The sequence below is a fragment of the Cherax quadricarinatus genome, chromosome 34 (genome assembly GCF_038502225.1).
Source record: "Cherax quadricarinatus isolate ZL_2023a chromosome 34, ASM3850222v1, whole genome shotgun sequence".
In the NCBI taxonomy this organism is placed as follows: domain Eukaryota; kingdom Metazoa; phylum Arthropoda; class Malacostraca; order Decapoda; family Parastacidae; genus Cherax; species Cherax quadricarinatus.
In genome coordinates, this window is record NC_091325.1 from 10,630,134 (window position 1) to 10,656,212 (window position 26,079).

At 39.4% G+C, this 26,079-nt stretch overlaps 1 long non-coding RNA gene across 4 annotated transcripts in view; it reads right to left on the bottom strand.

Moving 5' to 3' along the window:
* Window positions 1–26,079, bottom strand: part of LOC128693775 (uncharacterized) — a 182,155-nt gene that overhangs the window by 107,802 nt on the left and 48,274 nt on the right. For all 4 annotated transcript variants that reach the window (XR_011392773.1, XR_008407769.2, XR_011392772.1 and 1 more), the window contains exon 3: window positions 2,379–2,471. This is a non-coding gene — a long non-coding RNA (uncharacterized lncRNA). The remainder of the gene's footprint in view (window positions 1–2,378; window positions 2,472–26,079) is intronic.

A 26,079-nucleotide genomic window follows, 5' to 3' on the forward strand; every position in this document is an offset into this window, starting at 1 on the left:
AAAGTTTCCGGTCTCATACGTTTTGGCTCAGTGTCTCGCTTCTTCTGAAAATCGTAACTTGTTATATCACTGTCCTCTGCAATAAAACATTCTTACAAAAATAACATGCAAAGTTAACCAGCAATTTATGCATACTTTTTCAGATGCGTAAGTACAAGCAATGTCAATTTTTTCCCCAGCAGTATTGAAAGAAATGGCTATTATAAACGCGAGACCTACAAAACAAATCCAAATATAGAAAAATAATTGGGTGAAAGGGAGACACCTCAACAGTATAATATATCAGAAATTGATATAGAGATTGGAAAATAGAAAATAAAAAGGCCAGAAAGCACATGGGAATATGCAGCTGCGCAAATTTTAAAACAAAATAAAGGATGTGCAAATAAGCATACCTCAAATTTAATTGGTATACTAAGAATTGGACACAGTCGTCTTTAAAATAAATACTGATATTCTCAGCTATGGATCTGCAAAATGCAAATCGAATAAAGATAAAGTAAAGTAAACAAAAATCAATAATTAACAAAATTAGTAATGATTAGCAGCAGGGACAGAAAGTGCAAAGTAGAAGCAAGGGCAAGTAACGCCAGAGTTAAGTAAACGCAACTGGTGATGCTTTGATATATGTTAGCATAGTAGCAATGCATTAACAGAAATACAATCAATTTATTACTATCCCGCACAACCTGGGAAAACATTATGCGAACTAAATAAAAAACAATAATTAGAGAAGTTCAATAAGATACATAAAGTGTCAGTCTAAAATGCATCCCACCGAACGAATTTTTTTTATTCATAACTTTATAGGAATGTTAAAAAAATCCAGTGTTAGAAGAGGAAAAAGGAAGTTATGTGATCTGAGGAGAGCTCTAAACTACGAAATTACTCACACTCCAGAAAATACGAAGTAAATACACAGCATCCGAATACCAAAGGTATAAATAACTATGAAACAAAACTACAAACTTCTAGGAAGAGTAAACTTTATTTAATTAAAATACCATGTGAAGCTATCATAACAAAGACAGACATATACCACAGAACAGAACCCCATATAAATGAAATAGACATAGCACCACTGTAAACCACATCCAGAAAACGATCAAAGCCTAAACTGCATGTCACACAAGCGGAAGTAATAACGGTTGCAACAGCAAGGGCAGCGGCTGTGGCATCAGCAGCAGAGAGATATAAAAACAACGGCAAGAGTGGCGGCTTCAGCTGTGGAAGCGTTTAACCATTAACTCTGGTTTAGACCATACCCAAAATCTTTTCTTAGGCACAAGAATGAAGCCAAAGAAACTCTCACTGAAATGATTAATTTCCCCATTACATTGGCCGATAAAAGGGGAAATGAAAGGTGGGGTTTTCTTCAAGCAAAGCCACTCAGACCAGGCCACGACGGTATTATGACACAAAGTTGGAAGCTTAGAAAAAGAAATATGCACAGTGAGGATGCATAAATTAAGAGAAATCTTAAACGATCAATATGAATCCATAGCTTTCTTTTCTAGTGACATGCGTAGAAGATCCTGTGATTTATATAGCACATTAGCTACAGGAAAAAAAAGTAGAAAGGTTGGAATAGGTGGGTGGTGGACCTTGTTAACTCCACTTCTTCCTAATTGCTCTTAAACAAGGCGCTGAGTACCTGCATCTTACACATCTTAGTAACTTAACCAGAAATAACAAAAAAGGTACAATACCGTGACTGGAACGATACACAAATAACCCGCATATAAAAGAGAGAAGCTTACAACGACGTTTCGGTCCGACTTGGACCATTTACAAAGTCACACTAACCAGAAGTGGAGCAGGACGGCTATATATAGACAGGAAGAGGTGGTGGTGGTGGTGGTAGTAGTAGTAGTAGTAGTAGTATTAGTACAAGAATGGTATATAATACCGACAAGATGAAATTAAGACACATGCGCAACGCCCGGGCATCTCTGTCGTAGAAGCCTCGCCATCCAGCCAGCCACTGGATGGCGAAACCCAGACGCCGCACATGTGTCTTAATTTCATCAGTAGTCGTAGACGCCTCGCTGGATGGCGAGGCGTCTACAATAGAGATGCCCGGGTGTTGCGCATGTGTCTTAATTTCATCTTGTCGGTATTATATACCATTCTTGTACTACTACCACCACCTCTTCCTGCCTATATATAGCCGTCCTGCTCCACTTCTGGTTAGTGTGACTTTGTCAATGGTCCAAGTCGGACCGAAACGTCGTCGTAAGCTTCTCTCTTTTATATGCGGGTTATTTGTGTAACTTAACCAGAAATCTCACGTCAGGTTCAAGAGTCTTGTTGAACCCTTACGGGTTCCGACTCTCAAAATGCAAATTGAGGAACAAAGAATTATTATTAGTACTTACAGTTAGACGGGTAGTTAGGGAATTCTTCCTTTCCTTAATTAGTATGAACAGGATTTTATATCAGCCAGAGAATTTTATATATCAGCACTTTACCTGAAACAATATGACTTAATTAGAAAACGAAAGCAAACAAAAAAAATAAGCATACTTCTGTCAAAGTTCAAACAATGGCTCAAGTCCAATTATATACATCAGACAAGTAGATTATTAACAATTGAAGCATTCTGAATCCGTCACACTTTTTTAAATATTTTCATGGAGACGCCACCAATACGTAGGGTTCTTCCAGCGCCTGGAGAATGGGAGATAATCAGGTTTGATCAAGTGAAATGTAGGGTTGCTCCAGCTCACTGGATCAAGAGGTATTAACCAACGTCTAGGCATCCACTTGAAGGGACTGGTTTGAATATTTTATTTAACGTGTAAAAAGTTTCCAACTTACATATCCATTTACTGCTTCAAAAACATGATGGCGAACCTACCCGAGGTACAACGATTGTAGATACCTAAACACAGGTTATATAGGCTAGTTGTAAGAGTTGTGCTATTTAAACTCGATACTAGATATGTAATCAATACATTATAAGTTCTTGACTGCCAGATCTCTAAACTACACACAACTGAATAAGTTAATTGGAATAAGAGATGCGTAGGTGCTAAATAAACCCAGAAGTGCTAGACCCATAGAGGTTATACAGATCCTTTGATCCGAGGAAGGTGAATTGCAAATCAGGTATAAAGATTATTGTAATAGTGAAGGCGTAGAGAACATTCTGCTCCTGGGAATGGGGAAAGCAATCATGTTTGATGCAAGGAAAGAGATAACCTCGGGGAAGCGCTAAAATATTTGGGATTACACTGCTTAATGCGCAATAAAAACAACAGTACCGGTTCTGTTCTGTAAGTCTTAGCATCACTAAGGTAGTTCCTTACTTCTAAAGCATTTCGTTCATTTATCCTGTGTTTATTTTGTATACACAGTCTCAGAATGCAGTAGTGCATAAATAAATAGGACAGCTATGATGCATGATTCAGTATCGCAAAATTGACGCTGCAAAAAATGAATTGTTCATTTCCTATAATGTAGAATTCCTAAAACTGGACACTTATTTTCGACGCATTGAAACTGCAGCTAAAAGACAAAATATCACTGAACGAGACGCTATTAACAGTAACATGTTTAAAGATACTGGCAAACAACAGAGTGGAGTCATTTTGAATAATTTTAATATACAGATCGGTCATAAGACCACTTTGCAAGACAGCTAGGGAGTATAAAAGAGAAAATAAGACGTATATCATGTCAGAATCACACCGACATTTCAGCTTACTGCCTCCGCAGGATCAACTAACTGGAGTTTCTTTCCTTTCCTCGAAAGTAAATTCCCCTATGATTCTAATCCCTTATTCTAGGAACGAAGGTTGAGGATAAATTGAATGTAGTTGTCTGCGGTATGTTAGATACTATTATTTGAAAAAAAAAAATGTGTTCAAAGAGGGTAAGTCATTATTGAATTTTAACGGAATAAAAGCAGATTACTATTAACCCGTTAACCCATACAACGATGTTGCTTCTAGTATTCCATGATACACGGGTATGGAGTTTGAATGCATTTACAGCCATGCATTTGTTTTCATGTTGCTGAACACTAGCACAAAATTAGTTCACGTGGCTTGGAGAAAACCTTGAGTTTTATTAAGATATACCTTCATTAAGCTTAAAGATCCATCCTGTATGAAACACCATGTATAAGATAGATTGGATTCGCACTATTTGTCTTCCTGTCATAACTATTACCTGGAGGTTACCTGGAGGTTATTCCGGGGATCAACGCCCCCGCGGCCCGGTCCACGACCAGGCCTCCCGATGGATCAGGGAGTGATCAACTAGGCTGTTACTGCTGGCCGCACGCAGTCCGACGTACGAGCCACAGCCCGGCTGATCCGGCACTGACTTTAGGTATCTGTCCAGCTCTCTCTTGAAGGCAGCCAGGGGCTTATTGGCAATTCCCCTAATGCTTGATGGGAGGCTGTTGAACAGTTTTGGGCCCCGGACACTTATGGTGTTTTCTCTTAGTGTACCAATGGCGCCCCTACTTTTTATTGGCGGGATTTTGCATCGCCTGCTATAATTTCTTTTTTTTTGTGGACCTATTTTGCCTTAATAACCCGTTTTACTTATTAAATACAGAAAGTAAACAAAAACTATATAATTTCGTTAATAAGACATCAGTGTCCCCGCCTCTATTATACATTTTATTTGTTAGTATTTGGGTAATTAAAGTTATATATTAGTACATAAAACAGTAAAAGTTACAGCAAAACAAGGAGACACTTGCTCAGAGCGGGTGATAACCTTGGTAGCTCCGAGCAGAGATTATAAAGAGGCATCATGGAGATAACAAAAAGGTAAATGAATATACAGTTTCTGTTCCACAGTAATTAGGGAACAAGCAGTCCTTATAATCAACGTAATGGGGTGGGAGGAGCTTGCTCTAGAAGAAGGACAATTCATTATAGCGCATATAAAATATTTTCGTATGATTTTTTCATATTACTATTATTGTAATTATAACGATCCGGCAAGCCTAAGACTTATAGGAGTCACAGTGCATGGAGAATGGAATCGAATCTGCTTGTCTCCATGACGGGGAAGACAGGTAAACTTCTTTGTACCAAGAGACCCTCGCCGGCATCAAGGATCATATATAAATTTAAAAACGTATCCTAAGGATCCTATTCTGTTTTTTTCAACATGTAGTCTGTAAACCCTAAAATTCTAAAATTTATGTCATTAAACAGTAAAACTACCTGATGATATTCTGTCTCTTCTCCATAAGATCTCCGATTCTGTAGGATGAGGGAAGTATTGGGGCAGACAGAGATGCTGCCCTGAACGGTCATCTGTACATCGAAATGTGTATGTTTCTCTGTGTACATATGCCTCGAGTTTACCGTAGACCCTGTTACCCGGATTAAAATATTTCTTACTAATTTAATGAATGACTGGTGCTAATGATCTCAAGTAGTCGATGTACCTAAAACAAGAATAAGGACGTATTATTAGGATGGGATTAATGTAAGAAAATCCACTGCGTTCGCAATTGAAAGTTGTGGGATATAACAAGAATATTTACAAAAAAATGTACAATTGCAGTATAAGAGTCAAATTAGAGGTTTCACGAAGCTTCTTTTGAATTGGAACATGCAGTTTTCTTTAGCTTCCCGCTCCTCCCGATGACCGGACGAGTTCTCAAATATACAGCACCCAAGTATAATTACAACGGTCAAACGATGCAATCATGCACATAAGATTTTTTTAAATATTTTTTCCGGTTATCTGGGAGAGGCAGATCATTAGGATATCAGGATTTATAGCTATTTGAAAACAGACTTTCTGGTTAGTGTTGTCATACAAACCAAAAACAAAAATATCAACGATGGTAACTAACCTGACAGCGAAGCAGAAGTACTACTTCTCTCAAGTATAACTACAAGAATTACAGATTAGGCAGGGGACACAGCAAGACAGCCAACATAAATTAACATAATAGCAGCTTGACATTTCGCGATTACTAGTTTGGATTCAGAGGGGAGCCAATGAGTCTCTTATCGACTGATCGCACTCACTGCACACGCCCTAGATCCTGCCCTGCTCCCAAGGTACAAATGGCCGGAGAAGCCCTGAAGACCTTGAGGGTGAGTGAGGTGAAGTCAGAGGTATGCAATATGGCTGGTAATACCTTGGATGCAGTGACCCCTGACGAGTGTGTGTGTGTGTGTGTGTGTAAGGGAGGGGTCACGCCCGGCCACAGCTAGGTCACCTCTCCGCACACATCTGGAAAGAACCCATTATGCGAGTTTCGTTAAAAAAAAAAAGAAAAGAAAAAAGGTATTTGTAGATAAGCCTTCCCGATCACAATAAGCAAGAAGTTTAGGGATTTTGGTGAAAAAATATGTATTCTGAAGAGGGTAATAACTTTGGAGAATTTATTTAAATTGATGCCGATGCACAACCCTCTTGTTCACGCGAAGAATAGGATAGATTAGATTTGATTAGATATGTCGATACATAAAGGGCAAGGCTTTGAGGTGAGCTAAGGTACGATAACAGCTCTGAGGTTGTGAAAAATATGAAGGAACTTTAATTCTTAATTTTATAAAACCGTTAAGTAAAGAAAGCGATTATGTATTAATATATTGATGAATAAGCACTAAACCCGTAGTGGACTTGCAATAATTGGAGAAATGGGAGAGGGAAGCAATCAGAAACTATCAAAGTGAAGTGTTGCTCAGATTCCGTCAAGCACATTCCTTGAAGAGTGTTCAGGGAGGGAGAAGGAGAGAGGGACAGGGAGAGAGAGAGAGAGAGAGAGAGAGAGAGAGAGAGAGAGAGAGATTGGAGATGGTTGTATCTTGGTGGTAAAAAAATACGTACTTTATCACGATCGATAACGTATTTCTTGTTAAGTTTCCTGAATGCAGTTATCTCAGCTGCCAGTCTAGCATATGCTGCTGATTGAATATTGGTTATACTATATGTATATACCTCTAAATAAAGGGTTTGTGTAAAAATCACCCATATTATATATTTTTTTTCAAATGACATTGTTTCCCTTCCATTTGATAGTCTCTTGCTAGAAATATTACTCATAATCCCACTCCTCGTGGTTTTGCATTTATTAATGATGAAATCTAGCAGCCACAATTTTTCAGTTTTATCAAGGGCTTCTTGACATGTCTTACATTTTCTTCATTTTATATTTGTCCATTTTGCATCGGCTGTCAACAAGAAGAGGCTGGTGTCTATTTTGTCTGTAGGTTATTTACATTTATCTAGGACCGGAATATATTGCTCAGTTTTTTCTCTCTTAATATTGTTCTCTCTCGTCTCTCGGATACTTTCGAGATAATGGTTAACCATGTATAAACAGGGTGGCTAGAAAACGTTGTCCTACAAACAGTGTTTACAACCTAATGGGCCGGATTTCTTTTACGACCCACCCTGTACCTAAAGTTTGTGTCCAGTATTAATGGCCTCCTGACTGTCCAAGAATAGGCATTACCAACTCTTATCTATCCTGTTTGGCTTCCTCAAGTCTTTCACAGAATTCTTGTCGTTTTACGTTCTTATGTAAGACAGGATTTGCTGTCTCTTACCATATGGCTTTACGTGAAGAATTTACTTTACGCAGGTGATCAAGAAAATTTTTTCCTGATGATTTTATTTCATCACTTTGCACAGTATGCATGCCAGGGATACTGACATGGAATTTAGGGACTAATGCTCGTTTACGTGTTTGAAAATTAGTATCTCATTTGCCGGTTTACTGCTGCCATATCAAATTTTTCTATCGAATGTCTTATTCTATCGACAGTACTTAACAGTGTTTTTCATTTCCATTCCGTACCATTGGTGTTATCTTGCCTAATGCCACATTTTTTTAGTATCCAGTTTTCTTGCGAGTCCTAAATATTTATTCTTTCTATTACAAAGTTCTATATTTTTCTTTCGGCCTACTAAAAAGTCTTGTAATTGTCTCGTACTTTTAACATTATTCATTTTCGTTCACTCTGCAGAGGACAGGGACGTTACCAAGGCTTATCACTCATCATTTACTGCAAATTTCATTCCCATGTAACTGCAGTTTCAACTTTGTCTTGCTGTGGCGTTCTTGAATGGCATCCCTGTTTTTCTGTTGACTTTGACTTATTCAAATACTGCTCTGGTGCTCAGCTACATATGTTCAATCTGGAACTTATTTACCCATGTCTGGAATTGACCCCGTTTCCAGCTGGTTGTGCGCGAACTGATCTAGCAACTGAGCCTTGAAGTGAGTGTGGGCGCGCGCGCGCATGTGTGTGTACGTACTCGCCTAATTGTACTCACCTAATTGTGGCTGCAGGGGTTTGAGATTCATGTCCTGTCCCCGCCTCTTCACTGACCGCTACAGGGTCCTCCCTTTCCCTGCTCCATGAATTTTATTATACCTCGTCTTAAAACCACGTATGGTTCCTGCCTCCACTACATCACTTGCCAAACTATTCCACTTCCTAACAACTCTGTGACTGAAGAAATACTTCCTAACATCCATTTGACTCTTCTGAGTCTTCAACTTCCAGTTGTGACCCCTTGTTTCTGTGTCCCATCCCTGTAACATTCTGTGTCTATCCACCTTATCTATTCCACGCAGTATTTTTTATGTTGTTATCATGTCTTCCCTGACCGTCCTGTCCTCCAGTGTCTTCAGACCGATTTCCCTTAATCTTTCTTCGTAGGTCATTTCCCTTTGCTTTGGAACCAGCCTTGTTGCAGGTATGGCTTGACCAGGTATGGGTTCCAAACTGGTGCTGCATACTCCAGTATGGGCCTGACGTACACAATGTATAGAGTCTTGAACGATTCCTTACTAAGGTCTCGGAACGCTATTCTCAGGTTAGCCAGGCGTCCATATGCCGCAGCAGTTATCTGGTTAGTGTGTGCTTCCGGCGACGTGCTCGGTATTATACTCACCCCTAGATCTTTCTCCTTTAGTGAGATTTGCAGTCTTTGGCCGCCTAGCCTATGCTCTGTCTGCGGTCTTCTTTGCCCTTCCCCGATCTTCATGACTTTGCATTTGACGAGGTTATATTCTAGTAGCCAGCTGCTGGACCATGCGTCCAGCCTGTTTAGGTCTTTTTGTAGACCTGTTTGGTACGCATCTGATTTAATTCTCCTCGTTAACTTATCATCTGCAAATATGGACACTTCTGAGTCTATCTCTTCCGTCATGTCATTCACATTTACCAAGAATAGCACTGGTCCCAGAACTGACCCCTGTGGGACCCCGCTCTTCCCAGACGCCCACTGTGATACCTCATCACTCACCATGACTCGCTGTTGCCTCCTTGTCAGGTATTCTCTGATCCATTGCAGTGCCTTTCCTGATAATTATACGAGCTTGATCCTCTAGCTTCTGCACTGTTCTCTTGTGAGGAACTGTGTCGAAGGCGACCTTCTTGCAGTCCAAAAAATGCAGTCAACCCACCTGTGTGTGTGTGTGTGTGTGTGTGTGTGTGTGTGTGTGTGTGTGTGTGTGTGTGTGTGTGTGTGTGTGTGTGTGTGTGAGTGAGTGTTCTCGCGCGCGAGATCGTGCCATTACGTTCTTGTGTACAGGGACGTCAGTGTACGATTGCTAATCACAATGAATCACAATAACTGTTCATTTAAGACACGTTTCAGTTATTCTCCACCTCTCAACTTGTCGCCTGCCAAATTCACATCATTTTAGCTTCTTGAACCTGCTCTTAAAGCTGTGTATGAAGCCTGTCTCCATCACTTCATCATGGCCAATTCAGTTCCTGACCACCCTGAGGCTGAACACATTTTCTGGTATCCCTATGGCACAAAGGGATACCAGTACCCCGAGTACCTGTGTGTATGTGTATGAGTGTATGCGTGTGTGTGTGTGGGGGGGGTTGTATGTGTATGTATGTGTATGTATGTGTATGTGTGTGTGTGTGTGTGTGTGTGTGTGTGTGTGTGTGTGTGTGTATGTGTACTCACCTAGTTGAGGTTACTCATCTAGTTGAGGTTGCGGGGGTCGAGTCCGAGCTCCTGTGTGTGTGTATGTGTATGTGTGTGTGTGTGTGTGTGTGTATGTGTGTGTGTGTGTGTGTGTGTGTGTGTGTGTGTGTGTGTGTGTGTATGTGTGTATGTGTGTGTGTGTGTGTGTGTACTTTTATATGAATGTTACGAGTTTTATTTTTCCTAATTGTTGGTGCAGAGTAAATTATGCCATAGTGTGTTCACAACATTCGCGGCAAATATCGTATTATGTTTTAGTCCTCATCATAACTTCTTGTTTTTCGAATAAAAAAAAAGACAGCCTTTACATTTATCTTCTCAGCACACAATCCTGTCTGATTATCGTCCATGTCCACTCAGTCAGTGTCACACAGACATTCCAAATATTCTCAGCTCTTGCAGGCTATATTAAACACACACACACACACACACACACACACACACACACACACACACACACACACACACACACACACACACACACGCTGATAGGGCACAAAGGGAAAGACTGAAAAGAGGGAATCGAGGACAAGGCAATGTAAATGAAGATTAAAGATGCAAATTAGGCACAGTAATTTCAGATTTTTTACGAGTCTCAGTAACTGAAATGACACTTTAATAAATTTGAAGAGTACGTAATAATTGGATCATTAAGCAGTAAACTTGTGAAATTGGTTGGATTCAGATAAGAAGCGGGACCCGGAGCGGAGATTCGTCATCCCCCACCTAGCCACACTTCTCTTAGAAACTGACCAGTACGAATACTTCTGATTTGCGAACACTCCCACTACTGCCAACCTTCCTCTTTTTCAAGGAAAAAATATATACATAATTTATATCCCCAATTATATATTATCCACGCTATATTAATTTTTTTTTATGTTGGTTAACCTCCAAGAAGATATAAACAAAGTTTTCCAGTGGGCAACGGTAAACAATATGATGTTCAATGAGGACAAATTCCAACTACTCCGTTATGGAAAACTGGAGGAGATAATAACTAGAACAGAGTATACTACTGACTCCGGCCATACAATAGAGCGGAAAAATAATGTAAGGGACCTGGGAGTAGTAATGTCTGAGGATCTCACTTTCAAGGATCACAACAGTGCCACGATTGCACGTGCAAAGAAAATGATAGGATGGATAATGAGAACTTTCAAAACGAGAGATGCCAAGCCCATGATGATCCTTTTCAAATCACTTGTTCTCTCTAGGCTGGAATACTGCTGTACATTAACATCTCCATACAAAGCAGGTGAAATCGCAGATCTAGAGTGTGTACAGAGATCCTTTACTGCACGTATAAGTTCTGTCAAGCACCTTAACTACTGGGAACGCTTGAAAGCACTTGACTTGTACTCGTTGGAACGCAGGAGGGAGAGATATATCATAATCTACACTTGGAAAATCTTGGAAGGAATGGTCCCAAATCTGCACACAGAAATCACTCCCTACGAAAGTAAAAGACTGGGCAGGCGATGCAAAATGCCGCCAATAAAAAGTAGGGGCGCCATTGGTACACTAAGAGAAAACACCATAAGTGTCCGGGGCCCAAAACTGTTCAACAGCCTCCCATCAAGCATTAGGGGAATTGCCAATAAATCCCTGGCTGCCTTCAAGAGAGAGCTGGACAGATACCTAAAGTCAGTGCCGGATCAGCCGGGCTGTGGCTCGTACGTCGGACTGCGTGCGGCCAGCAGTAACAGCCTAGTTGATCAGGCCCTGATCCATCGGGAGGCCTGGTAGTGGACCGGGCCGCGGGGGCGTTGATCCCCGGAATAACCTCCAGGTAATCCAGGTAACCTCCAGGTGTGACTCCCTAATAATTACAGTATTGGCATATACTTTCTCATTAAATTTAAACAGTTATTGTCAGTAGGATTTCCAAGAACTGTTTCTTAAGGCTTAAACAAGTTGACAAATCTAACTTCATTGCTTAATTTCTTGTTCATAATTTGTATTACGTAAACACTTTATTCCCTCTATACCTAATTCCTCGACTTTCAAGTGAGCGATGCTTATCTAATGTCAGTTTTGCATCATACCTTTGTCCTACCCTTTATCTTTTCTTTCTCACTGCTTTAACCGAAACTTTCATCATCAGTGAGAGGATTTGTAGCTTTTAACTTTCTCATCCCTTTGTGAATCATTCCTGTCTCTTCTCTCTCCTCTGATAATAACATTCCACCGTAGTTTCTGTACTGTATCTACAGACTTTTGCTCCGTCCTCATTTCCCAACTCCCAGACGCCCTCATTTTGACGTTCTCCTTTCGGATAGTTTCACCTTTAATGTAGATTCAGTGATTTCTTGCATGATGTTGGCTATCACTGCGACTCTGAATTCTCCTTTAGCACGCCTCTTCACCTTCACACACCTCTCTGCCATATTCTAAGTGTAAATGTCACATATATGCAGCACTCAAAGGTAAGAGAATTATAACTGAAGCAGTGCTATCATGCTGCAGTCAGGCATTCACTCTAATTGTATGCCCTGTTTGATGTAAATTAAACTTAGTCTCCACGTTCAATTTTCTAGGCTTTATTCCTGTGGGCGTAAGAATGTATCATCGATTATGTCTGTAGATTATATGTCACAGAGAGAGGGAAGAAATCAGGGAGACTGACCAGTCATGACAGCGGCTAATGTAGTCTCCTCCATAACTGGTCACAGTGAATGACAACCAGGTTTGCCCTGTCTTGCCTGAATTGTTCTCATAATCTCTTATGAAATTTCCGTTTTTCTTTTGGACCGGAGAGATACATTGTTATCCCAACTGGATATAACATTCAGGAATTTGCTCTCTGAACTTAGATATGCTTACGTTGTGAATTTCACGGAACAGTTCTTGGATGATGCTTAGGTTAATTGCAGAAAAAAATATGACTAGAGAGTACTAAATTGCAAACTATTTAAAATGGTGTGAACTTCCCGATACCCTGTCACATTACACAGTACACACAGCTATGCGAACAAGTACACCATCATGTACCCCCTACCCAACACATTCAAAGGATCTGGAAAACTGAACACATGGAGTGATAGAGAAATAATAGAACTTAATATACATGAATGCCATATAATGGAAATTGGAAAAAGCAAAATCAGGCCACATGAATTCAGATCGTGACAAAATACTGAATGTATCGGAGAGGGTATCTAGGAGTTACTAAAAAAAAAAAAATGTCGAAAGCTGATGTAAATGCAATTGTTAGAAACTCATAAATAACATCGGCAAATTTTAAAATAGCTTTCAAATATACTGGTATGGAATATGCAGCGGTTGTATGGTGATCACCCTGATAATACACATAAGTTAAAAAAGTAGTGGTACAAAATAACTCCAAGTGATGAAAAATATTAGCTGTGATTAAAGGTTGAGGATATTTATGAACACTCAGCTTGGCAGTCTTGAGGGATAAAGGAGACATGATAATCACATACATGGTCTTGAAAGAACATGACAGAATAGATGAAAAAGATTTCTTAGTACCTGCAACAGAGATAACAAGAGGCCACAGTTCTATATCGAGGAAAAAGTTTAGTGGATAACAGAAAAGTCTCTTCTCAAATAGTGATTGACCAATGAAACACATTGAAAGAGGAACTGGCATTGAAAATTTTAAAAATCTATAATGAACATAGTATTGAAGATGTGACACCATGAACACAGCTTCACTCCTTGTAGCTACAAACATAAATTACACTTCCCTACCGAGCGCAGCTCGTATACCCGCTCATTCACTTACATTCACCAATTTACACATTTACTCTCATGCCCATTCACCCAGTTACGCATTTACCCACACACCTACTCACAAGCTAATCCACAAAAACTAACACACACACACACACACACACACACACACACACACACGCACACACACATCTCTCAGAAATCCCTTCTCCACATATACACCTCCCAATCTCTTAACACACTTTGGTTGAGCCTGCAGCAAGGCCACCTAGCGTGAAGCTGCAGGGTGTGAAGGGCTTGCCTCCACCTTCGCCCTTTGACCCTACCGAGGTGTGACCCACCATCACCTTGGAGGAATTAGGGTGCTCTAGCGAGGCCACCAGGGCATGAAGCCAGCGTTCAGAGTCAGGGAAGAAAGGGAAGAGTGTTTAGAGCGTTCAGTGGATCAGATAACGAGTGGAACTAGGTTACATACCGTTCAGTAGGTCAATGGACGAGAAGGGCAGGTTACATAGCATTCATTTGAAGATGGGACGATGGATACTGGGTTAAATGGTTTTGAGAGAGTAAATGAACAAAATCTTTCAGCATGTCACTGCAAGGAGGATAAAGTATATCGTTTATAAAGCAATGGGAAGGCAAAAAAAAAAAACTGCAAAGCGTTTAGCAGGCCCTGGGAACAATGGAAGAAGTATTTGTAGGGATAAAATCAAGAGGCTACCCTGCATTTAGCAGGTCACGAAAAAAAGGCATGTATATAACATTCACACGGTCAAGGGAAGAGGTGCAGGAATTTTCAAAGCATTCAGAAGGTCAAGGAACAAAGAGGAGTGTTTAGCAGGCCAAAGAAGCAAGGAAGGTTTACGTTACACGAAAAATAAAATAGCAAACTAACCATGGACTACATCAAAGCTCTTTTAAAGTCAGATATAAGGCAGAACAAATTAAACTGAATATTTGTAAGAAAGTATTTATACAAACTACTTTAAAACGTCACTATGTTCTCCAGTATTATTTATCTGCTTTATGCTTACAGCTCGAAAAAATAAAGAAGAAAAGTTTGTCGTTAATCAGTAGTGTTATAACTATGAAAAATATTAAATATATTAATTAAGCAACTTTTAATTTATCCCATTGCAATATTGAAAAAATGAAGATCTTCAGGAAACTGAGTCATAAGATTGATATTTTGATGTGTATTTTTTCGTTTCTGGGCGATGGACATCCTGCAGCGTGTCAATATCCTTAAAATTTATGGCAAAATTTTATTCAGTATTCCACGTTCTTCAGATTTTTCTTTTTAGAATAGGACCCACTAATAACCAGCACAGAGCACGACTTCTATTAGAGAACCTTGAATGACCTGCATTTAAAACCTAAGAAACACAAATAGCCCGCACATAGAAGAGAGGAGCTTACGACGACGTATCGGTCCGACTTGTAAATGGTATAACTTTGTAAATGGTCCAAGTCGGGCCGAAACGTCGTCGTAAGCTCCTCTCTTCTATGTGCGGGTTATTTGCGTTTCCTTCCAGTCACGGTATTGTCCCTTGTTTTGTTATTTAAAGCTTAAGAATTAATTAATTTTTCCCATTTCCACAGTAGCCTCTATGTTTGGATTTAAATTATTCTTTGTAATTAGCTATTCTAGAGAACCTCCAATAAAAACTGCCATTATATATATATATATATATATATATATATATATATATATATATATATATATATATATATATATATATATATATATATATATATATATATATATAATGTGCCTTTTAAGATAATCGTCTGTGATGAGTAAACTTATCAAAACTTTTTGAAAATCTATGTAAGTAAGGTGGTTCTTTAACAAAACCATAAAAATATCGTAAAATAAATTAAGAAATTATATTTCCTCCGGTAGCAACATTGCGAGGTTTTAATTTATGACCCTCTTCATATCTCGCTGTTAAATCTAGTATTATTGTTTTTTATGGATTTGCTACCTGCTGAAGCTGAGATAAATGGTTGATAAATGCAACTAAGAATGTTCTTTCCCCCCCTTTTCAAAATATCGGACAGTAATTTTTCAAGTATCACTTTCTACTGGGCAGTTCTGTTTTAAAGAATTAGCATCAAAGACTTGTTATGGATTTCATGGCAAGTCTATGATCATTTTTATCAAGGTCTCCTGCTATATTTATCTTTGCTTTAATTAATACTCTACGTTCACCTTGCTCGCATAACTGGGAAATCGAAGTGACAAGTGACAAGTTTTCTGCAGTAGCCTTCAGTAGGTCAGCAGGAAAGGGAGAACAAAGATTCAGAAGGTCGAGGGACGAAAGGAAAGGATGCACACGTCAACTTTATTAGAAATGTTGGTGTGAATGTAACATTTATTAGGTCAGAGTAGGAGGACATGATTGTTTGTCAGGTCATATGTGACGGAGGGGCGTTGGTGGGCGACATAAGCAGGTCTAATCAGGTCAAATACACTCATACCTGTTAACGTCGAATAGACACAAGGTTGCAAAATCGGCCTTCTGGTTTTACCCCAGTGTTTCTTGTCGGCATTCTTGTTTTTCTTGCTACACGTCGGTCTTCTGGTCTTACAGTGTGCTCCTCAACTAGCGAAAATCTTTACACATGATTGATCAGAGGGAAGATCTGATAATAACTAGTTTTTTGTCTCTTTATGAATGGGTCTGATTACAAGACTGAGTTCCTGAACTGCACAGAGCTCAAAAATGATAGTCCTCAGAGCAGAGGTGGAGAAAGCGGTGTTCAGTTACTGAAGATATAAACGCTTGATTCGGAAAATGAGAAGCTACAGATGAGAATTTCTGCCTTTACGAGAGAGAGAGAGAGAGAGAGAGAGAGAGAGAGAGAGAGAGAGATAAACATGTGAAATCCCTTGTCTAATAATTTAATGTTCAACAAATTTGTTTTACTATACTAAACTTATATATATATATATATATATATATATATATATATATATATATATATATATATATATATATATATATATATATATATATATATATATATATATATATATATGCAATAAGATCAGAGTAAACGGGTGATTTCAGAATATGCAAAACAACCACTGTGAAAGAATAGAGAAATTCCAAGCGCTTTCGTGACTACTCACATTATGAAGGAACATTATCAATTGTTCCTTGATAATGTAAGTAGTCACGAAAGCGCTTGGAATTTCTCTATTCTTTCATAGTGGTTGTTTTGTATATATATATATATATATATATATATATATATATATATATATAATATATATATATATATATATATATATATATATATATATATATATATATAATATATATATGTGTGTGTGTGTGTGTGTGTGTGTGTGTGTGTGTGTGTGTGTGTGTGTGTGTGTGTGTGTGTGTGTGTGTGTGTGTGTGCGTGCGTGCGTGCGTGCGTGCGCGCGCATCGTGTGTGTATCATGTGTGTGTGTATATGTGTGCGTGTGTGCATCGTGTGTGTGTGCGTGTGTGCATCGTGTGTGTGTGTGTGTGTGTGTGTGTGTGTGTGTGTGTGTGTGTGTGTGTGTGTGTGTGTTTATATGTGTGTGTGTGAGTGAGTATCGTGTGTGTGTATCATGTCTGTGCATGTGTATCGCGTGTGTGTGCATCGTGTGTGTAGTGTGTGTGTTTGTATCGTGTGTTTACATAAGGTGTTTGTATAGTGTGTGTTTGTATGCTGTGTGTGTGTTTCGTGTATGCGCTTGCATGTGTATCGTGTGTGCTCCTGTGTGCCTATTTTGACTTCAGTTTCATAATTCACCCAATGTTTGTTGTTGTGTGGGTAGTAATATCTGGCGATGCCCTAGGTTGTGAGCTCCCGCTGCTGACTGTTTTGATGACGGGGGCCCTGCCGGGATACATGTGTAAGTGTGATAAAACTAGCGAGTCCTCCCAGCTGGAGCTCATTGCCAACATTTATCTGGCTTTCATTGTCATGTTTTTGACATTTACTTCCTTCCCAAGGGTTTTTATCATATGTCTACACCTTCATTTTGCATCCTAATATTGGTAATATCTGAGCTGTCAAAGATCAGTTGTCCTGTTATAAATAAAATGGCTGATGAGTTTGCCTGCTAGCTGTTTCTTTTTCTGGCATCGACTCTAGAGTGAGAATATATTTTTTTTTCTCATCTGGCCTGTATATTGCTATTCGGAAATGTTAGACGTGTCGTGCTGCCGCTGTGAAGGACGTAAGAGGGTGACTGGTGTTTTGCGTTCTAGCCATCAACTACCTGAGGCACTGACTGATGTTGTGTTGTTGCTGTGAAAGACACGAGGCACTGACTGACTCGACTCACGAAATCGTAATGACACGATTGCAAACAAACCATACCACGGGCGGGGTTAGAACCCCGCTGGCCCAGTGGCTAACGCTGATCGCGGGTTCTAACCCCGCCCGTGGTATGGTTTTTTTGACCTACAGTAAAGCAGTGCTAATTGTTTTGTACTCGGCTATTAATGATGTGTCTTTGCGTCAGACGTTCAATAACAGGTTTACATTTCCAAGGGTTTTATTCACTTGTTTTAGTTTTTTAAACTGAGCTTTTACAACACTGGACACGGAGAATGACCAGTAGTTTAAATAGTCTTTCCTTAATTTTTTCTTGAATTTCTGCATAACTAGTTATTTTCTATTTATCTAATATTTCACATTTTTCTAATGAAATTCTACAAATTTCTTATAGCAGATAGTTTGCAGAGCACGTCTGTATTCTGACAACGTTACTCAAGTGTAGAGTTTCATCAAGTCATGTCTTGAGACTCAACACCGAGTGTAACGTCCATCATATTCTCTCTCTCTTTTTACCATACTTGTCGGTACCATTGTGAAACCACAGAATTCTTACCAAGTAGATCTTCTGCACACATTTTTTTTGAAATCCGAGGTGATATCTTGTTTGATTCTAATGATCTTTTTACACATATCCAATATTATTTTAGCTTTTTTTTCAATTCTCTCACATGATTTTCAATATATTTTTATCCTAAGCATTTAATTTGTTTTTACATACGTAAAAACGAGGTTTGTGTCAAGTTACTGCCCAATATTTCTTTATCGCTGTCTTTCTACCTATATGCAAACAATGGTATATCAATTTCTTGGGTTGTTTGAATCAATGGGAAATCTCTCAGTGTACTTTTTACATTAGTTACAAATATTTTCATTCTATATATAACTTTCCAGCACCTTCCGTTAAATTACTTATTTCATCTTTTTCTCCATATTACAATAAATGGGTCGATTTCATTTTCCCCTATGTTGAAAATCTCTTCAAATATATATTTGCGTCTATCTATTGTAATATTTTTTTCCCCATTTTCTTTTTCTTAAATACTGTCATAAATCAGCATACTTTCCATTCATGTAATCTAGTCTATCCTGTTTTTGTTTTTTCCTTCCCCAAGTCATACCTTGCTTCATACGTTATCTCCAAGAGAACATGATTGCTTTTACCAAGACGACTCAGATAATTTATATTGAGATTTGTTTTATTGAAGGTTAACACATGTTATCCTGCCTCTGTTCATTTCGATGCCCAAATGTAGCTATGGTATATTACCTCCATCCCCCGCTATGTAACTCATAAATTTCGACTAACATCCAGGTACATACAGTATCTAATGCAAGGTGAATATAAGATGATTTGCCCTTACGTAATGTCCTGGCCAGAAACTGAATGAAGAGGGTACTTGTGTACAGTTCTTGATGATTATTAATGGAAACGTTTCGCCAGGAGTGGCGAAACGTTTCCTTTGATTAATATCCAGAATGTACATATGTGTCCTTTATCACAATTTGTAGGTATCATCATACCATTTAAAACCAATTAGTACTAGAACTTGTACTAAACGTGTGTTGTCTTCTCTCATTCAAGTAGCTTTATTAACATGTTGATGAATAAAGAAACCCAGTGAACTGAGGAGTTTGGCTGAGTCCGTCTTTACGTTTCCAGCCATATATTCAGTTGAATCTTATCTTCTGCATATCACTAACATTTGTCTATGGCCAGAACTATATTTAGCAATAACTCAAATCTCGTCATTTTTTTCTGTCTGTTGTGTTGCTCAACAATGATCTGGATGCAATGACGGGATTTTTCTCGTCCTAGTTATACTTCTACCACTAAAGCTTTTTTTTCGGATTTTCGCTTCTATGATTTGTAATTATATTTTTCCCCCTTACTCCTAATCCACTTTTCTTCTCTCGTATTTAGACCATTTACCATATTGTGCACTTTCACCAAACATCGCATTATTTAGAATATGTTCCATCTGATTTGAGTTTAAATCACCATATGAAATTTCTTGTAAATAAAACCTTGCACATAAAACCTTGTAAATAAAACCTTGTCTGTTTTTTCGAGATCGCTCATTATTTATAAATTTTTAGTTTTTCTTTTGATTTCTTGATGTTCATAACAGAATTTAAGCATGTTATTATCAATGTTAAATATCCTGAACATTAGTGGGTCTAATATTTTGCTTTGTTAGGAATTTCATCTGGTGTTCTATTAACATTTAGTTTGTGGCAACTGTCATAACTTCTTTGATTTTATCTCTCTCTTTCTTTGAAAATGATCCTGTAATCACGTTCTACCAATATTCCTCTCTATTTTTTCGATTTTGTTGTAAATATTTTTCCTTAGCTTGACCTGAATAGGTGTAATTCTTAATAACCAAATTTTGCCTTCGAATTTCTTAGATTTTCTTGGTCTTGTATATTCTACATTGTCGTTTAATGCTGAATCGTCTTTACCTCTCATAATACGGTTTTGTCTTTACTGCTCTATATCGTATTCAAAATCTAATGCTTTATTTCTAAGAATAAACAAATCAGTAAAAGATTTGCCTCTGACAACAGTTTCTCTAAATAGTTTATGATTATTTGTATTTGTCTTCTTGATCTCGGCGTTTATGCTTGCCCTGGATATCACTTCTCTTATCACATATACTTTTAGGAACAAAGTCATGCACATGCAGTTTAATATTCTGTATTTAATCTGTCTAGTAATTAGTTTATTTCTTATGCTTCATCTGCATGGCTTTCAGTCTAATATTTTAATCAGTCTGTCTGGAAATAGTGGTAATATAATTTTCCAACTATTTTTTCTTCGTTTTTAACAGTAATGTGTATGTATTTATCTATGTGAATGGTCTTGAGATAACTATTTCTTTTCTCAAAGCTATTTATGATATTAAATGTGGCTTTATCTTTTCTATTCTTCCTGTCAACTAATGGAATATTTCTTATGGGAGTAGGAGGGCAAGCTTTGATGGATGCGCGCGCGCGCCCCCGTGTGTGTACTCACCTAGTTGTACGCGCCCGTGTGTGTACTCACCTAATTGTACTCATCTAGTTGAGGTTGCAGGGGTCGAGTCCGAGCTCCTGGCCCCGCCTCTTCACTGCTCGCTACTAGGTCACTCTCCCTGAACCGTGAGTTTTATCATACCTCTGCTTAAAGCTATGTATGGATCCTGCCTCCACTACATCGCTTCCCAAACTATTTCACTTCCTGACTACTCTGTGGCTGAAGAAATACTTCCTAACATCCCTGTGATTCATCTGTGTCTTCAACTTCCAACTGTGTCCCCTTGTTACTGTGTCCAATCTCTGGAACATCCTGTCTTTGTCCACCTTGTCAATTCCTCTCAGTATTTTGTATGTCGTTATCATGTCCCCCCTATCTCTCCTGTCCTCCAGTGTCGTCAGGTTGATTTCCCTTAACCTTTCCTCGTAGGACATGCATCTTAGCTCTGGGACTAGTCTTGTTGCAAACCTTTGCACTTTCTCTAGCTTCTTTACGTGCTTGGCTAGGTGTGGGTTCCAAACTGGTGCCGCATACTCCAATATGGGCCTAACGTACACGGTGTACAGGGTCCTGAACGATTCCTTAGTATGGTGTCGGAATGCTGTTCTGAGGTTTCTAGGCGCCCATATGCTGCAACCGTTATTTGGTTGATGTGCACTTCAGGAGATGTGCCTGGTGTTATACTCACCCCAAGATCTTTTTCCTTGAGTGAGGTTTGTAGTCTCTGGCCCCCTAGACTGTACTCCGTCTGCGGTCTTCTTTGCCCTTCCCCAATCTTCATGACTTTGCACTTGGTGGGATTGAACTCCAGGAGCCAATTGCTGGACAGGTCTGCAGTCTGTCCAGATCCCTTTGTAGTTCTGCCTGGTCTTCGATCGAGTGAATTCTTCTCATCAACTTCACGCCATCTGCAAACAGGGACACCTCAGAGTCTATTCCTTCCGTCATGTCGTTCACAAATACCAGAAACAGCACTGGTCCTAGGACTGACCCCTGCGGGACCCCGCTGGTCACAGGTGCCCACTCTGACACCTCGCCACGTACCATGACTCGCTGCTGTCTTCCTGACAAGTATTCCCTGATCCATTGTAGTGCCTTCCCTGTTATCCCTGCTTGGTCCTCCAGTTTTTGCACCAATCTCTTGTGTGGAACTGTGTCAAACGCCTTCTTGCAGTCCAAGAAAATGCAATCCACCCACCCCTCTCTCTCTTGTCTTACTGCTGTCACCATGTCATAGAACTCCAGTAGGTTTGTGACACAGGATTTCCCGTCCCTGAAACCATGCTGGCTGCTGTTGATGAGATCATTCCTTTCTAGGTGTTCCACCACTCTTCTCCTGATAATCTTCTCCATGATTTTGCATACTATACATGTCAGTGACACTGGTCTGTAGTTTAATGCTTCATGTCTGTCTCCTTTTTTAAAGATTGGGACTACATTTGCTGTCTTCCATGCCTCAGGCAATCTCCCTGTTTCGATAGATGTATTGAATATTGTTGTTAGGGGTACACATAGCGCCTCTGCTCCCTCTCTCAATACCCATGGGGAGATGTTATCTGGCCCCATTGCCTTTGAGGTATCTAGCTCACTCAGAAGCCTCTTCACTTCTTCCTCGGTTGTGTGCACTGTGTCCAGCACTTGGTGGTGTGCCCCACCTCTCCGTCTTTCTGGAGTCCCTTCTGTCTCCTCTGTGAACACTTCTTTGAATCTCTTGTTGAGTTCTTCACATACTTCACGGTCATTTCCTGTTGTCTCTCCTCCTTCCTTCCTTAGCCTGATTACCTGGTCCTTGACTGTTGTTTTCCTCCTGATGTGGCTGTACAACAGTTTCGGGTCAGATTTGGCTTTCGCTGCTGTGTCATTTTCATATTGTCTTTGGGCCTCCCTTCTTATCTGTGCATATTCGTTTCTGTCTCTACGACTGTTCTCCTTATTCTCCTGGGTCCTTTGCCTTCTATATTGTGTGTGTGTGTGTGTGTGTGTGTGTGTGTGTGTGTGTGTGTGTGTGTGTGTGTGTGTGTGTGTGTGTGTGTGTGTGTGTGTGTGTGTGTATGTCTATGTCTGTGTGTGTGTCTGTACTCACCTATTTGTACTCGCCTATTTGTGGTTGCAGGGGTCGAGTCACAGCTCCTGGCCCCGCCTCTTCGCTGATTGCTACTAGGTCCTCTCTCTCCCTGCCCCATGAGCTCTATCATACCTCGCCTTAAAACTATGTATGGTTCCCGCCTCCACTACGTCACTTTCTAGGCTATTCCACGGCCTGACTACTCTATGACTGAAGAAATACTTCCTAACATCCCTTTGATTCATCTGAGTCTTCAACTTCCAATTGTGACCTCTTGTGTCTGTGTCCCTTCTCTGGAACATCCCGTCTTTGTCCACCTTGTCTATTCCGCGCAGTGTGTGTGTGTGTGTCTGTGTGTGTGTGTGTGTGTGTGTGTGTGTGTGTGTGTGTGTGTGTGTGTGTGTCTGCATCTGTCTGTGTCTGCATCTGTCTGTGTCTGCATCTGTGTCCGCATCTGCGTGTGTCCGCATCTGTCTGCGTCTGCATCTGTCTGCGTCTGCATCTGTCTGCGTCTGCATCTGTCTGCGTCTGCATCTGTCTGCGTCTGCATCTGTCTGCGTCTGCATCTGTCTGCATCTGTCTGCGTCTGCATCTGTCTGCGTCTGCATCTGTCTGTGTCTGCATCTGTCTGTGTCTGCATCTGTCTGTGTCTGCATCTGTCTGTGTCTGCATCTGTCTGTGTCTCGGTTATATGGAGCATTCGATTATACTTAACCAGAAAATTAAATTTAACTTATACAGCTATGATTAAGGACAAAACCAAGATCTATTTTTTGAAGAAAGAACAAAAAGGAGAAATACAATGACAGGAACAATACACAAATAACCCACACATAATAGAGAGAAGAGCTTATGACAACGTTTCGGTCCGTCTTGGACCATTCTAATTTTCATTTGTGTGTGTTATGAATTGCCTGATTAATTTCCCACATCATAACACTGGTGTACTCGATTGTTCTACTTTTATTCTAAGGAATATCTCTTTTTACCTTTGCCAATTGTTATTGTGTTATACTTATCGTGCAGACACTGAATTTACTCTGACGTAAACGTGCTCCTTAATATGGAGCACTATGTAATTGCATTATAACCAAAACCGGTATTCAACATCTGTCAATTATTTTTTTTATACCGTTATAATCAAACGTTATGGTCAATATAGTATTCGAACTCTGAGATGATGGCCCACAGCCCTTCATGCTAGTCACCACACAATGTTCGTAGGTATCACAATCTGAGAATCACCAGCTGTGAAAGATCCAAATCTCCCCACTAAAAACCTGAAATCTCTTCATACTTAGATATATCAAACATCGTTCACTATGTCGTTTTTATGACTTTTCAGCTGCAGATGAAAAACAGAAGTTAAAATAGGGCTCATATACCTAGAGATAACCAGACAAATCGATTGTTAAGAATGAGAGACAAATTGTTAATGGAATCATTTTGAGAGTAACACGGAGAATGATGAGGTCGTCATCAGAGCAAAAGATCAGAGAGTTGTCAACAAGAGAGGAAGGAGATAACTCATCGCCAGAAGATAACGAGGTAGATTCATCAATACAGTGAAAGATCATGATGAGCGTGGTCAGCACAAAGAAAGTGATGAGGTCCTCTAGCGATCACTCACCACCCAGGGCCTGCCGTCAACCGTGGCAACCTGACCTCCGCCCCAGAGCTTTGACCTCCTTGTGGGAACACTGCCAAAAGCACCACCTTCGCACACCCTCTCTATGTCCCGGGGACCTGAACCTCACGACCTCACATTCCCTACACTTCTCTCCTCTCCTCTCTTTTTCTTTCACTCTCGCTGAAAATAAATCCATTTTAAATAAGCAGATCAATTCCAGGCACTTCAGAGTTATGTGTTAGTTTTGTCAGGGCTCATGAGATCAACTTTCAGAGCATCTTCATTTTAACTGGAGAAATTAACAGTTATATTTATCATCGAGTTGTGTGAAAAGTTTAACTGGATTTTTTTTAATAATCACATAGTATATAATAATAATCACAAACTTAAAAAATAACTCCAAATGGTTCTTTAATAATCTTTCAAGAAAGAGAAATTCATATGTAGATGTTCCACCCACGTTTGAAACACAAACGATTTTAGAAAATAACTTCACTGATTCAAGAACCAACAGATCACATACTGCAACTGAAAGATTGCATTTATTCACTTTGTAAGAAATGAAAATATTTAATTTTAATCTGAAATGTCTATTTATGTCTTATTTCTCAAATAACTTAAGAAACGGAAATTATTCTAGTAGTACACAATAATCAATGTACGAATTCAAAATATATAAAAATATAAACAAAAACACGAAGAAAATACACACTAACTTCTGGAATCTCAACAAAGAGTAATTCTGTGCCCTTAATACAAAATGTGTCTAGCCCGTCTTGGAGTAAGGAATCCAAAATTTAAAAGCCTTTATATAAAAGGAAAAATGAATAACGATATTGGAGGACAGAAGAACCAGGGAAGACATGATAACAAGCAAAATACTCAAATGAATTCATAGGGTTGACAGGGACAAGCTATTTGAAAGATGAGAAATAAGTGGAAGTTAAAGAGTCGAGTGAACAGCATTGATGCCTGGAAATATTTCTGTAGTCTCAGAGTTGTCGGGAAAAGAAATGATCTTATTGAAGTGTTAGAGACCAGCTACATACCTAGTTCGAAGAGGAGAGATGGACCCCAAGAGGCAAAAAGGGAGAGAATCTGGCAAGTGACAAGTTGATGGGTGGGGTCAGGAGCTAGGACTCAATCCCGGCAATTACGCGAGTACATATAAGTGAACACGTGCGCGCGCGCACACAGTAATTAGAGAAAAAATTTTGGAATGAGAATAGATTACGAGTGGATCTAATAGTGATCCCCCATGGATCAATCAATAAGTCAATTACCAGGATTAAAATGCATACATAATCAGCCATCAGGGACTGCATTGGGCTTATTGTTTGCTGATGACATGAAGGTAATTTAACGATTGAAAGGGGAATAAGAAAAAGTTATGCT